The sequence below is a fragment of the Gymnoscopelus braueri genome (genome assembly GCF_963280865.1).
Source record: "Gymnoscopelus braueri genome assembly, chromosome: 7".
NCBI lineage: Eukaryota > Metazoa > Chordata > Actinopteri > Myctophiformes > Myctophidae > Gymnoscopelus > Gymnoscopelus braueri.
The window spans coordinates 2,157,974-2,179,200 of record NC_137608.1 but is presented as its reverse complement, the minus strand read 5'-3'; positions in this window follow the sequence as shown (position 1 = coordinate 2,179,200).

Here is a 21,227-nt window from a genome sequence, read left to right as displayed (position 1 = left end):
GAAGCCAATCGTAGCCAATCCGAAGGGAATATGAAAATTCTGACTGATAAATCTTGATCACATGACCAAAGACAGAGGGTGTGCCGATTTGTGTGAGTTTTGGACAAAATATTTAGGAGTAGTAGCAAAATATGTGTTTTGAAGATAACGCAAAATGGCGGAAAATCTTGAAATCGGAAAAGAGGCGGGACCTATATGCAAAGTTCCGTCATGATCCAAGGAGTCCAGGGGGGAAATATTTTTGATGCTATGACCTACGGTTCAAGAGTTATAGGCCAAAAGGTGAATCGGCCTGTTTTTTTTTATGAATATTGATAAGCCTAAATGTATGGAAAATATTAAAAATAAAGTTTGGTACCCAAGGCTAGAATCCATCAGTAGGTCCTAAAGAAGCCTCATGCAAAATTTGGCGCTATTATCAGCTTCGTATCGATAATGTAAAATAAACAGGGTTAATGTACTGGACTATCAGGCTATGGGCAAAGCGAGGCTGTGTTATGCCCTTCCGGCCACGAAGAAGATGAAGCGGTCATCAAAGAGCATGAAGAGGAGGGGGTCACACACAGTGTTTATATACGTAGTGTGTGACAGTAACATGAGGCTTAGTTGCGACACAGAAATACACACGTTGTTTTGAGGCAAAGATGGGTCCAGACTCAGAGAGATGTCCGTCTTTGGGAAGTTCAGTGAAGTCATGCACTGCTCATGGCTCATATTACACATGTTCTGTATATATCGTGTTTATTCTACTTACACAATTATTACAAACCATTGAATCCAGCATAATAAACTACGATGAATGACTTGGAAAAAGCACACATATTGAATGTCATAATTACACACGAAATCAGGACAGAATTGGAATAATTAAATGAATGAAACATTCAAACATTATGACATAAATGGTTATCAATAAATAAGAGTGTGATCTGTGGGATGATACATAATCCAATAAAGGGAAATAGTATTATGATAACTAAATCCTGATCCATTCAGGGCTCTGAGTCTGGTTTTGTCTCATTGCATTTGGAGCTGAAGCCAAGCAGAAGCCTCCCGTGGCGCACCCTGGGCAATGCTAAAGACAGAAACTGTCTTTAGCATTGCATCTTTGTCCCAGAGGTCTAGTGCATCCTTGTCCCAGAGGTCTAGTGCATCCTTGTCCCAGAGGTCTAGTGCATCCTTGTCCCAGAAGTCTATCCTTGTCCCAGAAGTCTAGTGCATCCTTGTGCCAGAAATCTAGTGCTGCTGTGCAGACATGCTGGTTATGTCGCATTGTGTTGTATTGTATTGTATATGTTGCATTGTGTTGTACACTGGGGTTGAACTCGCCACACTTCACATGAACACACAGCTTATTTTTTATGGAACAATTCGCCAGTTGAAAATGTATGAAATAAAGACACAGAAATGTATATTAATTAACGCAAATTGTCAACACTAGACTCCTCCATTCGTGAACATAGGTTTCATAAACATTACCAATCGCGGGGTACATATAGCCTATAGTGCAGGAACCAAAAGCCCAAAAGTTGACTATACCCCTCCCCGGGGTAGAACAAAACGGGACATTGTTTTTTCATATCTTTAGGATGTCCCCTTCGTGAAAAGGATTGTCCCAAGTTTTACTTTTACTGCAAAAGTCATGAAATTGATCCATGAAGTGACTCACCACATAAGCAAAAGAAAAACGCCTACCCTGAAAGTGAGAGTTCCAAGTAAATCCTCTTTCATTTTCTACCTGCTGGTTGTTTTTAGATCATACTTGCACAGATGGTCTACAGGTAGTGTCCCTACATCCCAAAACAATCAGAATGCCAATATGTGGTTCTATTGTGAATCAGCAGCCTTTTATATAAGGCCTTAAATAGGCGGAAATAGCAAAAAGTTGACTTTTCTGGGCAATATATACTTCTAACTTTGGTCCAACTCTTTATCAGGGGTAGAACTAGATGTGACATTGTTCTTTCATGTCTTTAAGATGTCCTCTTCCTGAAATGGATGGTCAGAAGTTTTACTTTTACTGCAAAAAAACGCCTACCCTGAAATAGGGCGTTCCAAGCCAATCCTTTCTCATTTTACTTGCTGGTTGTTTTCACATCATACTTGCACAGATGGTCTACAGCCTTTTATATAAGGCTTTATTATGGGTGGAAATAGCAAAAAGTGGACTTTTCTGAGGAATATTCACATGTAATACTGGTCCTACTCTTCTATAAGCGGTACATTACGTTACATTACAGTCATTTAGCAGACGCTTTTATCCAAAGCTTACAATAAGTGCATTCAACATAGGTAGGGAACAAAACTACTAATCACCAGAAGTATTAAGTGCATTTTCTGCAAAAACAAGCAACCAAGAAAGATCTACCTAGCGCTAAAGTAAAAGTGCAATATATCAGCTACCTACTTTCTTAAACAGATGAGGCAAGATAGGAAAATCAAATGCAAATGAGCAAGTGCTAAACCAAATAAGTGTATCGAATAAACAAGATCCAATAAAACAAGAGTTTGTACAACTAGTTAACAACAAGTAGGCAAGGCGAAGAGGAAGGGTAGTGTTTCCTGAAGAGGTGGGTTTTCAGCAGTGACTCTGCTGTCCTGACATCAGTGGGGAGTTCATTCCACCACTGTGGGGCCAGAACAGAAAAAAGTTGTTACCGTGAAGATCGGCCAGAAGGACCCTTGAGCGGTAAAACAAAATGTGACATTGTTTTTTTTTTCATATCTTCAAGATATCCTCTTCATGAAATGGATTGTCCCAAATTTTACTTTTACTGCAAAAGTCATGAAATTCATCCATGAAGTGGCTCACCACTGCAAAAACACACCTACCCTGAAATAGGGAGTTCATTTTCTACACGCTGGTTGTTTTCACATTGTACTTATACACAGATGGTCGTACAGGTAGTGTCCAGCAGCCCTTTGTATAATATAAGGCCTTATTCAAGGCAGAAATAGGAATATTCACTTGTGATTTTGATCAGAGGTAGAACAAAACATGACCTTGTTTTTTCATAACTTTGACTTGTCATCTAACTATCAACCATCAAACTATTTACATTGACTGCAAAGGTTATGACATTATTCAATAAAGTTTGTGCAGTTTCTGCCCCCGTCAGTCAGTCCCCCCCCCCTCACACTGCTCAAAAAAGTAAATAAATATATGAAATTGAGAATAAGCTGCTGATTGATGATTATTCATTAAGAATGGCACACATAGTCCATGAGCCAGACAAGATTTCATTATCGAAAGAGTGGGCAAAACCATACCTATATTAAATTGTTCATAGGGTCAATACGAGTAAATAAATATATGATAACCTCTCCACAGGAGCAGCTTTTTCATGGTTATCACACATTTTGTTATTTTCCCCATACGTACATGACAGGTGAAAAAAATGACAAAATTTAAAAAAGAGTTATCATAATGAAACTTCCCCAGTTGATTACTTACATGAAGACAATGATTTATCGTATTACAAGTTTTCTGAAATTGTATATTTAAATATGCAAATTAGGCATTTAGTCCATGAGCCAGAGCCCCAAAATTGAGCCAGATATTGCATATTCCCTCGTAAAAAATCTTTGACTCCAACATCTTAACAAAATGAAATAAGAATGTTGACTCTGGCTTTGTCCAATGTTCCAATGTTGATTTTGGAAAGTTATGCAAATTCAGGCATATTTTCGTAATGCCTAATTTGCATATTTAAATATACAATTTCAGAAAACTTGCAATACGATAAATCATTGTCTTCATGTAAGTAATCAACTGGGGAAGTTTCATTATGATAACTCTTTTTTAAATTTAGAATTTTTTTCACCTGTCATGTACGTATGGGGAAAACAACAAAATGTGTGATAACCATGAAAAGGCTGCTCCTGTGGAGAGGTTATCATATATGTATTTACTCGTATTGACCCTATGAACAATTTAATATAGGTATGGTTTTGCCCACTCTTTTGATAATCATTGCTCAATTTTGGGGCTCTGGCTCATGGACTAACAGTAGTGTATTCTACTTAGCCCATACTGCATTTTAAGTCTGGCTACCATAGAAGGCTTATAGAACTATATTTTGTCATTCCATCTGTTTTGAGGCATCAGGATATTTGGCCTACCTGAGAAACATCCTTAGATTCCACATGAATATGGAGTGGGTAAAAACATGGTATGAGAATACATGTCCTGTTAGTAAGCAGTCATTTTACAGTAATATATTAGGATTAGAAGTAACTCTGAACAAAAAAAAAACGTAATAATATAATATTTAATAAGGCCTAGGAGCCTAAAATCCTGCTGATTCACAATACAGAATATTTTGACATATCTTTCTGGTTGTTTTGGGTGTTGGGTCCGTCCTACCTGTAGACAATCTGTGCAAATATGATGTAAATCCAACCAGTAGGTGGTCAATGAAGCAGGATTAACTTAGGTAGGTAGGGACTTTTCGGCATTGTTTTTTTCTTTTTGCAAATGTTCATGGATACATTTCATGAATTTTGACATCTAAGAAAAAATTCGGACCATCCATTTCATGAAGAGGACAAGTCAAAGTTATGGAAAAAAAAGGTGACGTTTTTTTCTACCCCTGATAGAAGAGTAGGACCAGTATTCCATGTGAATATTTCTAAGAAAAGTCCACTTTTTGCTATTTCCGCCTATAATAAGGCCTTGTATAAAAGGCTGCTGATTCACAATAGAACCAAATATTGGCATTCTGATTGCTTTGGGATGTAGGGAGTAGGGACACTACCTGTAGACCATCTGTGCAAGTATGATGTAAAACAAAAAACATCAGGTAGAAAATGAGAAAGGATTGACTTCAAACTCCCCTTTTCAGGGTAGGTGTGTTTTGGCAGTGGTGAGTCACTTTGTGGATGAATTTCATAACTTTTGCAGTAAAAGTAAAACTTCTGACCATCCATTTCAGGAAGAGGACATCTTAAAGACATGAAAAAACAATGTCACATCTAGTTCTACCCCTGATAAAGAGCTGGACCAAAGTTACAAGTAAATATTGCTCAGAAAAGTAAACATTTTGCTATTTCCGCCTATTTAAGGCCTTATATAAAAGGCAGCTGATTCACAATAGAACCACAAATTGGCATTCTGATTGTTTTGGGATGTAGGGACACTATCTGTAGACCATCTGTACAAGTATGATCTAAAAACAACCAGCAGGTAGAAAATGACAGAGGATTTACTTGGAGCTCCCACTTTCAGGGTAGGCGTTTTTTTGCCTATGTGGTGAGTCACTTCATGGATCAATTTCATGACCTTTGCAGTAAAAGTAAAACTTGGGACAATCCATTTCACGAAGGGGACATCCTAAAGATATGAAAAAACTATGTCCCGTTTTGTTCTACTCCGGGGAGGGGTATCTCAAAAACTAAGGCTCTTTTTGAGGGTTTGTTCCTGCACTACTACTAGGCATGGTTGATAAGATGCACGTCAATGCCTGCCTTAGGCACCCTAAGGCAGCTTTTTATATAGCTCTCTACTCCCCGTAGAGGACACTAGTGGCTTTATCACAGGTCACGCACAACACTCAGGAGGCTTCCAGTAAAAACGGTCAATATCACTGGCTGACCACTGTAGTATAGAAGACACTACCAACCTCCCACACACCCCCACACCCTAACCCTAACCCACACACACTGTGTACTTTCAAAGTTAACTTAACTCTGAGGATTTTACTATGCACACATGCACGCCAAACACCACCAACTCCTGTCAAAAGCCCCAGACAACCAAACCCTAACCTAAAGTTTTTTATGGCCGATTTTTTTTGCCTTATCCCCATCAACCCCGTCTATCAAAACCTCTTGATGACCTGTTTTTTGACAGTTTTTCCGTGTATGTCATTCCTTTTTTTGTGTCTTCTGGCCTTGGTTGAGGTCTTTTAATGGTTTCTATGACATCACAAACCTGATCCCTTTGGTGGATTCTGAGGGGCTTGGAGATCTCTTATTGCCGTGGCAATAGCTTTTATGTCCTTGTTTTAGCTGAAGCTCCCCTGAAACCACTCAAACCAGATACATTTTCTCTTGATATAGCCTAGTTCTTCCCATTTCTATGTTAATATGTCATGTATGGCAATGTATGGTTAAAAGACATCTTATCACCCTGTGTGGTTGCTCTCTGTTCTCTGTCCTCTCGCTGGCTCTGTGTCTTCCATCCCTGCCTCCATCCAGGTGCCCTGCAGATAGAGAACACTGAGGAGTCCGACCAGGGGAAGTATGAGTGTGTTGCCACCAACAGTAATGGGACACGTTACTCCGATCCTGCTAACCTGTATGTCAGAGGTAAGAGAGACACGTTACTCTTCTCCTGTATGTCAGAGGTAAGAGAGACACGTTACTCTTCTCCTGTATGCCAGAGGTAAGAGAGACACGTTACTCCTCTCCTGCTAACCTGTACTGTATGTCAAAGGTAAGAGAGACACGTTACTCCTCTCCTGCTAACCTGTATGTCAGAGGTAAGAGAGTCTAATTTCTAGAACCACAATCCAACAAAGCATTTCCATTTTAGAGGTGCAACATTGTTTTATAGTTTTTTACGGATCCCCATTAGTCGTCAGCACAGTGAAGACTTCTTGGGGTCCAAACATTCACAATTTACAATACAATTTGTATGCAATAGACCAGTGGTTCTCAAACGTTTTCATTTCAAGGACCCCCAAATATATTTGTCCACGGACCCCGATCTTAAAATACTTTGCCAGGGACCCCCATCTGAGAAGATTTTGCCAGGGACCCCCAGAAGAGAAGATTTTTTGTAAAAAGAAGAATCAAAATGATTCATTCATTCATTATTCATTTTTTTGATATTTTTGTATCTATATTTATATTTCTTTTTTACTCTGTGGCTCTATTTTCTTTTTATTAGTTGTCTACATAAAATGTTATTAATATGACCTTTAATAAGTTAAGAAGTATTTACTACATTTTCACTTGTTTAACTTCACAATGAAACACAGTATGTTCTAGAAGGGATGTGCATTTGTCATGGGATGACACCATTAGACCTGCTGTGACAGAGCAAAGCTCATAATTCATAATGTAACTAGAAAAAGTTCTCCTCGGAGCACAGGTCTCCGCCAGGTCAGGTAGGTTATTGTGGCCTCCTAGTGGCGCTATAATAGGCCAATGTGAAAAGGGTGCCATTTCTTCTTAGGCCTTGCACGGCAATCGGACACTGCATTCATGATTTGAGGCATTTTGTTAAAAAAAAAAAGTTTTGCTAAGTTAGACCTACTGGTGGCGCTATAACAGGCCAATGTTAAAAGGGTGGCATTTGCTACTCAACATAATGTGAATGTGCGTGCAAAGTTTGACCGCAATCGGACGCTGCGTTCATGATTTGCGGCATTTTGTTCAAAACAAGCCAATCTTAGCCAATCAGGATGGAATATGAAAAATCAAACACATCCGTCTTGATCACATGACTATAGAGATCATGTGTACCGATTTGCGTGAAATTTGGATAAAATCGGAAGGAGTAATATAGGAGTAATAAAAAAAATTCTTACATAAGTCGGCCTCCTGGTGGCGCTATAAAAGGCAGATGTGAAAAATGCAGGGCAAAGGTTTTTCCTTGACCTCTAGGGAGTGCGCTTACAAAGTTTTACACAGAACGGTGCAGTTATAGGTAAAAACACGGCCTGTTGTAGCGCCACCATGAGGCTGATTTGAACATTTTCAAGTGGCATTTCTTCCTCGGCATAGTGGAAATGTGTGTGCAAAATTTCAAGGAAAGTGCATGCTGTGTTCATGATTTGAGGCATTTTGTTCAAAACGGAGCACTCCTGCAAACTTTGGAAGCCATTTTTAGCCAATCAGGATGGAATATGAAAAATCTGAAAGACCCGTTTCGTTTAATGACTATAGAGATACTGTGTACATACGGACGGACGGACGGACGGACAGACAGGGGGCAAACATACTCTCTCGCCCATGCCTTTCGGCCTGGCGGAGACAATGAAGCCAAACAGGACCAATATCTGTGTTAATTTAACTCTGACAATGTAAAAATGGACCTAAATTGACTCTTACCGGTCCATTTTATTTACACTCTTAGAACACAGAAGCTTCATTTATACTAACAACAGCGTATATAAAATTTTCGAGCTTGACAATATGTTATTTTGCAGAGCGACAAGTATAGATTAGACTAGATGGCTGATAGAATATAAGTCAACTTATAACTTGTAACTCTGGTAACTCTGGTTTCCCGTGCCTCCCTTCCCAGTGTGCCGTGTCCCTCCGAGTTTCAGCATTCCTCCGGCTGACAGCAAGATCATGCTAGGGGGGAACGTCAACATCACCTGCATGGCGGTGGGCTCCCCGATGCCTTACGTCAAATGGACGCTGGGGGAGGAGGACCTGACCCTCGAGGATGAGATGCCCATTGGCCGGAACGTCGTGGAGCTGACGGACGTTCGCCAGTCTATCAATTACACCTGCGTCGCCATGTCGTCGCTGGGGATCATCAAGGCGGTGGCGAAGATTATTGTTTTAGGTTGGTTTCGCTTTTAGCTTGATGCATGCGAGGAAGGTTCGGTGGTGATGGGTAGACAGAAGTGTGTGCGTGTGTGTGTGTGTGTGTGTGTGTGTGTGTGTGTGTGTGTGTGTGTGTGTGTGCTAGCCTGGTTCCAGACGAATCTGCCTTTGCAAAATTGCATCACACTTTAGCCCTCGGCAGATTAGGTCTGGCCCCCCTCAATAGAGATTTCATTTCTCTCCCTCCGAAGTCGTGAGGGACCAATCAGGGCCCAGTATCCAAATGTGGGCGGGCTTATCACCTTATTTGGAGCAATGACGTATAAGGAAGCACTGCTCTGATTGGTTCGTACAAGGAAGCACTGCTCTGATTGTTTAGGTCTAACCAATAGAGTCCGTTTGGATCTTTTTGTAACCACCCCTTGGAAAAAAATCTATCGTTGATAGGGACCAGACTAATATCCACGCAGTGTGTCGTGTGATATTGTCTGGCCACGCGAGGCTATGTGTGTGCGTATTAAGCATGTGGAGATTAATCGATAAAAATCAGTGAATCGATATAAATGTGCACGATGCGAGTGCACCGGTTCATGTAATGTGTATCCTATCTTACATTTGGCAGTGGCGCGCATGCGTGGCTGTGCCATAGACAGCTGTGTGTCTGTGTCGTTCATCCGGGTCCCGAGGCGAGTGCAGCCGAGCAAAAACGAAGCGGCGGCCATTAAAATGTGTCCATCTCCAAAACAAAAAAAGAGGCGAGTCCTTCAACCCCCGCTGTTGCTTTCGCTTTCGGTTTGCGTGTCGAAACACACACCGCTGTTGCAATGCAACGTGTACACGCTGTACTGTCGAGTTAAAACCCACACCGCTGTTGCAATGTACATGTACACGCTGTACTGTCGAGTTAAAACCGTGCCTGTGCCTCTGCCTGTCTGCAACGGAGCAGCCACGCAGCCACAGGGTTGCCAGGTTTCGTGCGACTAACAAGCAAGCAATGCACACACACAATTTGTTTGGCTAATAGAGCCCTGTGCGCGGCTAGGTGGCAGGGCGCCCGCAGGGCACCCGGACCTCTAGTCGGATACAATTGACGGGCGAAATCGTGATGCATTGTTCGCTGCGTGTCTGCATCGGTAAAAACGGTAAAATCCATGGTTACATCGATTTTTTCATGTTGTATTTCATTCTATCCTGTGTTTCCGAGGCGCATTGAATGCACCATCACTATTTTGCTATTTGTTCTGGACACGGACGGGAGATTCTGCGAGAGAAGCCAGGTCTATGAAAACCCAATGAAAACAAGCCCAAAACAACTCGGTTTGACACATGGCAACAACAAGCAACGAGTAATAACAAACAAGCATGGAGGTCCAGGAGAGCGAAGAGTTAGAAGAGATTTTTAACGCACCTAATAAGTACAAATCAAACGTTTGGAAGTACTTTGGGTTTTTCAAGAAAGATGGTAAACTTGTAAAGAATGCCGTGCTTCTAAACCTTACAATGGCCGCTGCTTTGGATTCCAGTCATTCCACCAAAGCATATGCTAAACCGAGCTCCAGCAAAACTGGTGAGAAAAGTTACTTTGTCCTAGGCGTTCCTCTAGCAGCAAACTCTACCCGCGCTAAATCCATAACTGACGCCATCGCCTACTTCATCTGTAAAGACATCCAGTCTTATAGTGTTGTAGAAAATGAGGGCTTCAGACAACTCCTCCACACAATAGACCCCAGGTACAAAATACCAGTCAGGGGGGTCTTCACCGACAAACAAATCCCCGCTCTGTACAACAAAGTGAAAAGTGAGATAATTGTGTCGCTGAGCAATGCACAAAGAGTTGCACTTACAGTGGATGGATGGACGTCTTGCACCACTCACACATACATCACAGTGACGGCACACCATATTGATAATGATTGGGAAATGCAAAACTTTGTTCTACAGACCAGAGTGTTCCACGATGCCCACACAGGAATACATCTGGGAGAGTTACTGAAGGATGTTTGCCGCGAGTGGAAGATTGGCAACAAGAAGCCTGCGTTGGTCACGGAAAATGCAAGAAATATGATATTGGTTGGATCAGGTGCAGAAATGAAGCCGCATGTGCGATGCATTGCACAATCACTTCATCTGTACTCGCAAAAAGCTCTGAAGGTGAACGCAGTGTCAACTCTCCTGGTGAAAATAAGGAGGGTGGTAACATATTTTCACAAAAGCTTCGAAGCATGTGATGCTCTCTATAAAACGCAGACCACCTGTGACCTGGAACACCACAAGCTAGTGCATGATGTTTCTAGCCTGGGATCCAGCCTGATTCACTACATTTGGCGGATTATTTTTTCTCACTTCGCTTCTCAGTCTGGAAAGGCTCCTATCTCCAAGGGAGGCGGGACATGCCATACGGCTGAAAACGACCCGCGGCTTCTGATTGGTCTGTGGTGCGGGGCGGGACAAAAACACCAGTGTGATCGTTGTGATTCGTGATTCGTTGGAACAACATCCAATCAGCAACGACGTTGCCTACGTAACATATGTAGATCCCGTGTAGTTCTGCAAAACAAGTCAAATTGGAGCCTTTCCAGACTGAGAAGCGAAGTGAGAAAAAAAATCTGCCGAACGTAGTGAATCAGGCTGGATCCCAAGCAATGTACATGTTGCAATGTACATGTACACGCTGTACTGTCGAGTTAAAACCGTGCCTGTGCCTCTGCCTGTCTGCAACGGAGCAGCCACGCAGCCACAGGGTTGCCAGGTTTCGTGCGACTAACAAGCAAGCAATGCACACACACAATTTGTTTGGCTAATAGAGCCCTGTGCGCGGCTAGGTGGCAGGGCGCCCGCAGGGCACCCGGACCTCTAGTCGGATACAATTGACGGGCGAAATCGTGATGCATTGTTCGCTGCGTGTCTGCATCGGTAAAAACGGTAAAATCCATGGTTACATCGATTTTTTCATGTTGTATTTCATTCTATCCTGTGTTTCCGAGGCGCATTGAATGCACCATCACTATTTTGCTATTTGTTCTGGACACGGACGGGAGATTCTGCGAGAGAAGCCAGGTCTATGAAAACCCAATGAAAACAAGCCCAAAACAACTCGGTTTGACACATGGCAACAACAAGCAACGAGTAATAACAAACAAGCATGGAGGTCCAGGAGAGCGAAGAGTTAGAAGAGATTTTTAACGCACCTAATAAGTACAAATCAAACGTTTGGAAGTACTTTGGGTTTTTCAAGAAAGATGGTAAACTTGTAAAGAATGCCGTGCTTCTAAACCTTACAATGGCCGCTGCTTTGGATTCCAGTCATTCCACCAAAGCATATGCTAAACCGAGCTCCAGCAAAACTGGTGAGAAAAGTTACTTTGTCCTAGGCGTTCCTCTAGCAGCAAACTCTACCCGCGCTAAATCCATAACTGACGCCATCGCCTACTTCATCTGTAAAGACATCCAGCCTTATAGTGTTGTAGAAAATGAGGGCTTCAGACAACTCCTCCACACAATAGACCCCAGGTACAAAATACCAGTCAGGGGGGTCTTCACCGACAAACAAATCCCCGCTCTGTACAACAAAGTGAAAAGTGAGATAATTGTGTCGCTGAGCAATGCACAAAGAGTTGCACTTACAGTGGATGGATGGACGTCTTGCGCCACTCACACATACATCACAGTGACGGCACACCATATTGATAATGATTGGGAAATGCAAAACTTTGTTCTACAGACCAGAGTGTTCCACGATGCCCACACAGGAATACATCTGGGAGAGTTACTGAAGGATGTTTGCCGCGAGTGGAAGATTGGCAACAAGAAGCCTGCGTTGGTCACGGAAAATGCAAGAAATATGATATTGGTTGGATCAGGTGCAGAAATGAAGCCGCATGTGCGATGCATTGCACAATCACTTCATCTGTACTCGCAAAAAGCTCTGAAGGTGAACGCAGTGTCAACTCTCCTGGTGAAAATAAGGAGGGTGGTAACATATTTTCACAAAAGCTTCAAAGCATGTGATGCTCTCTATAAAACGCAGACCACCTGTGACCTGGAACACCACAAGCTAGTGCATGATGTTTCTAGCCTGGGATCCAGCCTGATTCACTACATTTGGCGGATTATTTTTTCTCACTTCGCTTCTCAGTCTGGAAAGGCTCCTATCTCCAAGGGAGGCGGGACATGCCATACGGCTGAAAACGACCCGTGGCTTCTGATTGGTCTGTGGTGCGGGGCGGGACAAAAACACCAGTGTGATCGTTGTGATTCGTGATTCGTTGGAACAACATCCAATCAGCAACGACGTTGCCTACGTAACATATGTAGATCCCGTGTAGTTCTGCAAAACAAGTCAAATTGGAGCCTTTCCAGACTGAGAAGCGAAGTGAGAAAAAAAATCTGCCGAACGTAGTGAATCAGGCTGGATCCCAAGCTATGATGTTTCCATAAGGTGGAATAGTTCCCTGGAGATGTTGGAGCGTTATTGGGAAGTCAAGCCAAGCCGGGGAGAAGGCCTGCCTTGCCTCACAGAGGATGAGATGACAGTGATCCCAGAAATCGTCAAACTGATGACCCCCCTGAAATTGGCAACCAAGCTCCTCAGCGAGGAAAAGACCCCCACTATCTCCATCATTGCCCCAATACTGGCCAAACTGCGGGTGGATTTTGAGCCAGATGATGGCGATCTACCAGTCATTGTCGAGATGAAAGAGAAGTTCAGACAGGACTTTGATCCCTGTTACACCTATGTCCAAGACTTCCTCAACAACGCCTCAGCACTTGATCCCCGCTTCAAAGACCTGGAATTCCTGGATGATGACAACAATAAGAGGGACATGATATTCCTTGATATAACAAAAGAAGTGGAGAAAATGGTAAGAAATAGAATATGCTCAATCAGTATATTGTACTGTCTCTGTCTCAGTCTTATATTTTCTTTGTCTCACTTAATGTTATTGATCAGGGCAGCCTTGGGTAAAAAATATTTTTGTGCTGCCTTATTCATTGATTTGAGCAAGGCCTTTGACACCGTAGATCCTCATGTATTGCTCAAGGTCCTTTCTAATGCTGGTTTCTGTCACAATGTGCTAGGCTGGTTCAAAAACTATTTAGTTGGCCGCACACAGTGTGTTAAATTTGGCGATACTGTTTCCGATTCCATCACCCTTGAGAAGGGAGTCCCTCAAGGTTCCATTCTTGGTCCATTGCTTTTTCTGTTGTATGTCAATCATATTTGCAGTCAATCTAAGCATTGTAAGTATCACATGTATGCTGATGACACAGTTCTGTATTCTTGTGCCCCTTCACTTGACGTGGCAGTGTCAAACTTGGCCTCAGATTTTGTCTCTCTGCAGCATGAATTGGTAAACAGCAAATTGCTACTAAACGGCCAAAAAACCAAGGCCATGCTATTTGCTCCAAATAGTATTGTCATTAGCCCCCCAAACATCACCACCTTGGATGGAGTAACCATCGAATGGGTGGCGCTTTACAAGTACCTTGGGATTTGGTTGGATAATAAGCTAAACTTCAATCACCACATTGATGCCTTGGCTAAGAAGTTAAAGTTCACACTGAGCTTCTTCTATCGAATGAAGTCCTGTTTTTCTTCTGCCTCACGGAAAAGGCTGGTCACTAGCCTTTTATGTCGCAACTTGATTATGGCGATGTTGTGTACCGATTCGCCTGTTCCTCAACATTGGGTAGACTTGATCCCCTTTTTCATGCTGCATTGAGGTTTATTACCAGCTGTACCTACAGGACACACCATTGTATTCTGTACTCCTTAGTAGGGTGGTCCTCCTTAGCATCTCGCAGGTTGCTACATTGGTACACTTTTATTTACAAAGCCATTCTTGGTAATCTCCCTACTTATACTTGTTCAAAATTTGAACTAGTCCAAAATTCGCTTAACCTCAGATCAAATGCTTGGATGCGCTACGTCGTACCCAATACCAAATCTGAGGCAGGGAAAAAAAGCCTTGCATTTTTTGGGCCCTGGTCGTGGAACGACCTACAGACCAGATTAAAATTGGCTTCTTTGATCCCCCTACTGCAGTGTTTATCAACCCTGGCAAACGTCCCAATTTTGGTCCGCGAGTACTGCTGAGGTGTTCCGCGCCGTTTGAAGAAAGTGTGAACCCAGACCCTCGAGAACAATAGCGCCGATCGTCCGTCAATCCGTTTCACACACAGCCACGGCCGAGTCCATTCAGTGTAGCGACCATCACCCATAGGAATGCAAATATGTTGTCCTACCTGGTACTGTATAAGGGCACAGGGTACATGCTTTGGCACTCAGTCAGTATTACTAAGTGGGTCGGAACGGGTCGATAAGGCGGACCTGAACGTCGTACCTGCTAAGAGGGGCTGTCCTGTCCCAAAAGCCCATGTTATAACCTGCCATGATGAATGTCCAACAATAAAACAATACATAAGTGTTAGTTTTCTTATAAAGTGCTTCTAAATCACTCCAGTGTGTTTGTGTCAACGTTTGTAGTGTTTAATTACTCCTCCACGCCACGGAGAGAATCTCTTGCAACTCAAGCCGCGGTGCTGTGGATATAACCGGAAAACTCGCCCCAAAACACGCTCGCCCCCATTTCTTTTCGCGGACCAGCGGTTCTTGTATTCCTGTATTTGTTTTACTGAGGATAAGGTTAGACATAAGTTTACGGTTAGCCATGTTATTAGTTTTACTGAGGTTACGTTTAGGAATAAGGTTAGGTTTAGGGGGTGACTGTTTTGGGGCGAGAGTTTTTGTGTTCGTCTGTAGTGGGCAACAGCGCATGCGTCCGCAATAACGCTATCAGGATCAGATTATTAGATATTATTATCAGATATTAGAAGTATATTGGGTACCAAATATACTTACCAAAGAAGAACTTGAAGTGACCTAAGTGTATATATTTGTAGGCCAAAGATTTATATATTTGTAATGGTCAAGGTTTCTTTATACCTGCCCAATAATCTCTCTGTGTGTGTGCGCGTGTGTGTGTGTGTGTGTGTGTGTGTGTGTGTGTGTGTGTGTGTGTGTGTGTGTGTGTGTGTGTGTGTGTGTATATATATATATATATATATATATATATATATATACTGTATATCTAGGTGTGCCCTGGGATCTTTTGGCTAAGCCAGGTGTGCCTTGGCACAAAAAAGGTTGATGAACACTGCCCTAGTGACTTATAAGAGGATTGCCATGGGCACACTCTCCAGCCATTGCTCCTGCTTTGACGAGTAGCAATCGCTGTGATCTTAGTTTATATTAGCTTAGTAGTTTCATGATATATTGTTCTTATTAGTTTTTTTATTAGTCTGTTAATGGTTAGCTATTTAGATTCTCTCTGAGCCTCCCTGGTGGTAGGTCTTTCTTGGTATTACGGATGTTATTTGTTTGTCTTTGTCATGTCATGTATTTGTTGTTACTGGCAGAGCTGTGTAACATATATTTGCCTCTTCTCTTGGCCAGTGCACACTCGTAAAAGAGACTATGGTCTCAATGTGTTTTTTTACTGGTTAAATAAAGGTTAAATCAAAATAAAAAATAAATAAAACTTCGCTTAGCCTACCTTTAAAGTGAGATACGGTTACATCCAGATTTTGAACACTCGAAATGCCTCTTCTTTCTTATTCTTATATATATATATATATATATATATATATATATATATATATATATATATATATATATATATATATATATATATATATATATATATATATATATATAACTTCATGGTTTTTATTTAAACATGTATTTAATTATGCTTTTTATTTAAAGGCTAGCAACTGAAAGTGACCGAGATGAAGGAAGACACTAATATTCTTGAGCACATTTGAGACAAAGACTGTGCCTCTAGAAATGTGATCCTACAAGTCCTGTTATAAACAGTACACCAGGTTCTGGATAAAGTCTACTGCAACAGTTACCGGGACTCCACAAGCAGAACAGTAAGTTAACCTTGGCCCCAAAGTGTGGCTACTGAACATGTTGATGTATAAAACATCAATATGTTGCTAAATCTATCATGTATGGTTTTGATTGGTGCTAATGCCAATCACTTAAAGGATAATTTTGCCCCACGGTTTCCTTACCTTTTCTATGAATGTGAGTTGTGATCTGCGAATGCTGTTTTAGAATTACATCTCTGAATCTGAACCTGAGAATTATGATGGCTTTTTTGGAATTACATTTTGTGACTGTTAATTGTAATGTCTAGCTTAAAATCCTGCCCAATTCTAACTGAGTCTGTCTGCTTTGGTGACCTAAATAGTACTTGACATACGTGCATGTGACTGTTCCCCTCACCGTGTCCTTCTTTCCTCTATGGGCAGGTAAAATACATCTGATGTTAATCAGTCGTATAATCTTATAAATGAGCTACTGGTGATCTGTATACCTGAACAGATGGAATGGATGGATGAGAGATACATACAGTATACTGTATGGTTACAGACAGACTTCTGAACACTCAAGATCGTTTTACTGTTATCTTACTTCAAGGTTTTTATTTTAAGGCCAGCAGCTGAAAGCTACTGAGATGAAGGAAGACACTAGCATTCTTGCGCACATTTGAGCCGAAGACTGTGTGTCCCTAGAAATGTGATCCCACAAATCCTGTTACAGACAGTACACCAGGTTCTGGATGAAGTCTACTGCAACAGTTACTGGGACCCCACAAGTAAGGTAAAGGGATATTTCTCTTACAAACAAGTTTAGGGTAATTTTAAAGTCTACTCTGCCTTTTGTGTTTCACCCCACCCAGTTTTTAAGTTGCTTGATTCAGTATTTAGATATTTGATATTGATTTTTATCAGAAACACCTTTTCCAACTTTAAACTACATTTTAACCATGTTAGACTCATTGGATACACATGTCCTTGGTTCTGGTGACTAATATTGTCCATCTTATGCATGAGGGAAAATGGAAAAAAATATATTGAAAAATAAGTGTCTGATAAATGAATATCAAATATCTAACTATAGTGAATCGAGCAACTTAAAAACTGTCTGTGCTCACAAAAGCCAGAGTCGATAATAAAATGACCCCAAACACGTTTGAAAGTGAAATATCCCTTTAATTTAATCATGTAATAAAACAAAACATAATTTTTCCTTAGACACAATAGTGGTGTAACATTGTGTTACAATTCAGCCAGCTTGGCATTACATTTTTTCCCCTCTGATTACACAATCATTTTTTTAAAATGTGTACACGTATAAAACATCAGTATTTTACTATCATGTATGGCTAATTGTGATTTGTGGTAAATGTCATCCACTTAAGTTGAAGCATATTGTCCACAAATATGCCTGATTTCAAGGTCTAAATTCACACTTAAAGGCATACTAGGTAACGTTTTCAACAAAACTAAAGTTAAATTGTATATCTTTTGTGAGTGGCAAAAGTTTCACAACACCCACTCCATGAATTTCACCCCCGGAAGCCTTTTATTTATATATTTACTATTGAACGGTGAAGGGGGGGACTTTCCCGGGGAAATGACGTCATCTGGCCGGAAAACGGAGGCGGAAATGCACTGGTTTCCTGTTTGGACAGGAACTAACGCAACGGTTTCCTGTTTGGCCAGGAACTACCGCGCTAATAACAAAAAGGAACCTCACGCTGATTTTAAGAGAATGTAGGATTGGAAGATCGAAAAAGAACAGAAAAAGAAAGCACAGCTCATGGTAACCAATGCTCCACTGGCTAAGAGAAACGATCCATAGATAGTATAAAACAATTAAAAGATCGCTTTTTGAAACGCTTCCGGCTTCCGGTGAAAACGAATGGAATTCTGGGTAATCGAGGACTACGGAAATTGTATGCAGTGACGGTAGTGACCAGCAGAGGTTGCTAAAAATCGTTATTTGTGATTCTGCATTGTACAACTTTAAGTATGCTGCACCAATACGTGTCTGATTAGACAGACAGGCAGACAGGTAGGGCACAAAAAATATTGAGATAAATATACATATATGTAATTCATGTAATTCCTTATATGTCAACAAATTGACATTACGCGTTTTTAATTCTTTCAATGACCCTATACATACAGGCGTGGTGTACAGAAACAGCAAAGAATAGCCAATTTACAAGTTCACATTGTGGCGCATTGTGACTACTGTTGTGAACACTGTTCAGACCCCTGAACAGTGTTTGTTTCATGTTTGGTGTGATAAAATATTTCTTTCTTGTATGAATCCTCATGTGTGTTTTCAGATGTTGCGTTTGGCTAAAGCATTTGTTACAAACTGTACAAGCAAAGTGCTTTTCGCCTGTATGAATCCACATGGGTGTTTTCAGAATTGAAGATTGGTTAAAGCTTTCGTTACAAACTGTACAAGGAAAGGCTTTTCGCCTGTATGAATCATCATTTGATAACCAGCTTGTTTAATGCTTGTTACAAACTGTACAAGCAAAGGGCTATTCCACTGTACGAATAAACATGTGTGTTTTCAGGTCACCAGCTTGTTTAAAGCTTTTGCTACAAACTGTACAAGCAAAGGGCTTTTTGCCTGTATGAATCATCATGTGTGTTTTCAGATGACAATTATAACTAAAGCTTTTGTTACAAACTGAACAAGCAAAGGGCTTTTTGACTGTATGAATCAACATGTGTGTTTTCAGGTAAGCAGCTTGTTTAAATCTTTTGCTACAAACTGTACAAGCAAAGGGCTTATTGCCTGTATGAATCATCATGTGTTTTTTCAGATGACAATTATGGCTAAAGATTTTGTTACAAATTGAACAAGCAAAGGGCTTTTCGATTGTATGAATCAACATGTGTGTTTTCAGGTAACCAGCTTGTTTAAAGCTTTTGTTACAAACTGTACAAGCAAAGGGCTTTTCCCCTGTATGAATCATCATGTGTGTGTTTTCAGACCTGAAGACTGGCTAAAGATTTTGTTACAAACTGTACAAGCAAAGGGCTTTTCGCCTGTATGAATCATCATGTGTTTTCAGATGATTATTATAGCTCAAGCTTTTGTTACAAACTATACAAGGAAAGGGCTTTTCGCCTGTATGAATCGTCATGTCTTTTCAGATTACAAGCTTGTTTAAAGCTTTTGTTACAAGCTGTACAATCGAAGGGCTTTTCCCCTGTATGAATCCACATGTGTGTTTTCAGGTAACCAGCTTGTTTCAAGCTTTTGTTACAAACTGTACAAGCAAAGGGATTTTCCCCTGTATGAATCCACATGTGTGTTTTCAGAGTTGAAGATCGGTTAAAGCTTTTGTTACAAACTGCAAAAGCAAAGGGCTTTTCGCCTGTATGAATCATCATGTCTTTTCAGATGATTATTATGTCTAAACATTTTGTTACAAACTGTACAATGAAAACGCTTTTCGCCTGTATGAATCATCATGTGTTTTTTCAGATAACTAGCTTGTACAAAGCTTTTGTTACAAAATGTACAAGCAAAGGACTTTTCATCTGTATGAATCCTGGTGTCTGTTCAGATGCCTCTTGTGACCATAGACTTTGTCACACTCTGTACAACAATTTTTTTTATTTCCTGTTTTACTCCTAATGGATGTTCTTTTCTTTAATGGTTCTGGGACATTTTGTTGCTCAAAGACAATCTGTGTCCTTCCACATGTGTCTTGTGTGATTCCAGTGTGTTTACAACTGACTCATGATCCCTGTTCCCCCAGTCATCACTGTCATCAGCATCAGAATCAGAACAGTGTGAAAAGAGGACCTGGTCATCAGTAGTTCGTTGTGATGCTTGTATTGTCATGTGTTTAATTGAGGTGCTGGTTGGAGGCTCTGTCTCTCTGTTTTCATCATCACCTTCACTTTTCACTGTCAGTAATGTCAACGGTGACCCTGCAGCCTCCCCTGAGCTTAGGAGTATCTCCTCATGTTCTTCTTTAGTCTGTGGTGGTTCTAGTTTCACCTGGACCAGCTGGTGCTCCTCTCCTGCTGTTCCTCTTTAATCTGTGGAGGTTCTAGTTTAACCTGGACCAGACTGGGGCTCCTCTCCTGCTGTTCCTCTTTAATCTGTGGAGTTTCTAGTTCCACCTGGACCAGACTGGGGCTCCTCTCTTGCTGTTCCTCTTTAATATAATAATAATACTATATTTATTACGCACTTTACAGTCTCACAAATCTCAGAGGGCTACAGGAAAAAAAAGCAAGGCATAAAAACAGCACAGGAAACAAAACAATTACAAAAGATCCAACTAGGCTAAACTAAGGGGCCAAAATTTAGAAATTAAAACTCAGTACGAAAAACAAACAAAGTCCATGAAAATTTGAAAAAAGCTTTTTTTTAAAAGGTAGGTTTTTAGTCCATTTTTAAAAGCATCAGTGGACTGTGGTGCTCTCATGTGGTCAGGGAGGGCATTCCACAGACATGGGGCTGTGTAACAGAAGGCCCGGTCGTCCATGGTGCGGAGGTTGGTGTCAGGGACAACGAGAAGGTTGGTGTTGTTGGAGCGGAGGCTTCGGGTGGCGGGTTGCAGTGATGGGTGAGAAGGGAAATCTTGTATTCGTCCTGAAGGAGATGGGGAGCCAGTGAAGTGCGCGGAGGGTGGGTGTGATATGGTCATATTTTCGCACTCTCATCAGGACCCTAGCAGCGCTGTTTTGGATGTATTGGAGCCCTTAGAGGCTCATGCTAGGGATCCCGATGAGTAATGCATTGCAGTATTCCAGCCTGGAGGAGATAAAGGCATGGATGAGTTTCTCAGCATCTGGCAGGGTGACTGTGGAGCGGAGTGTGG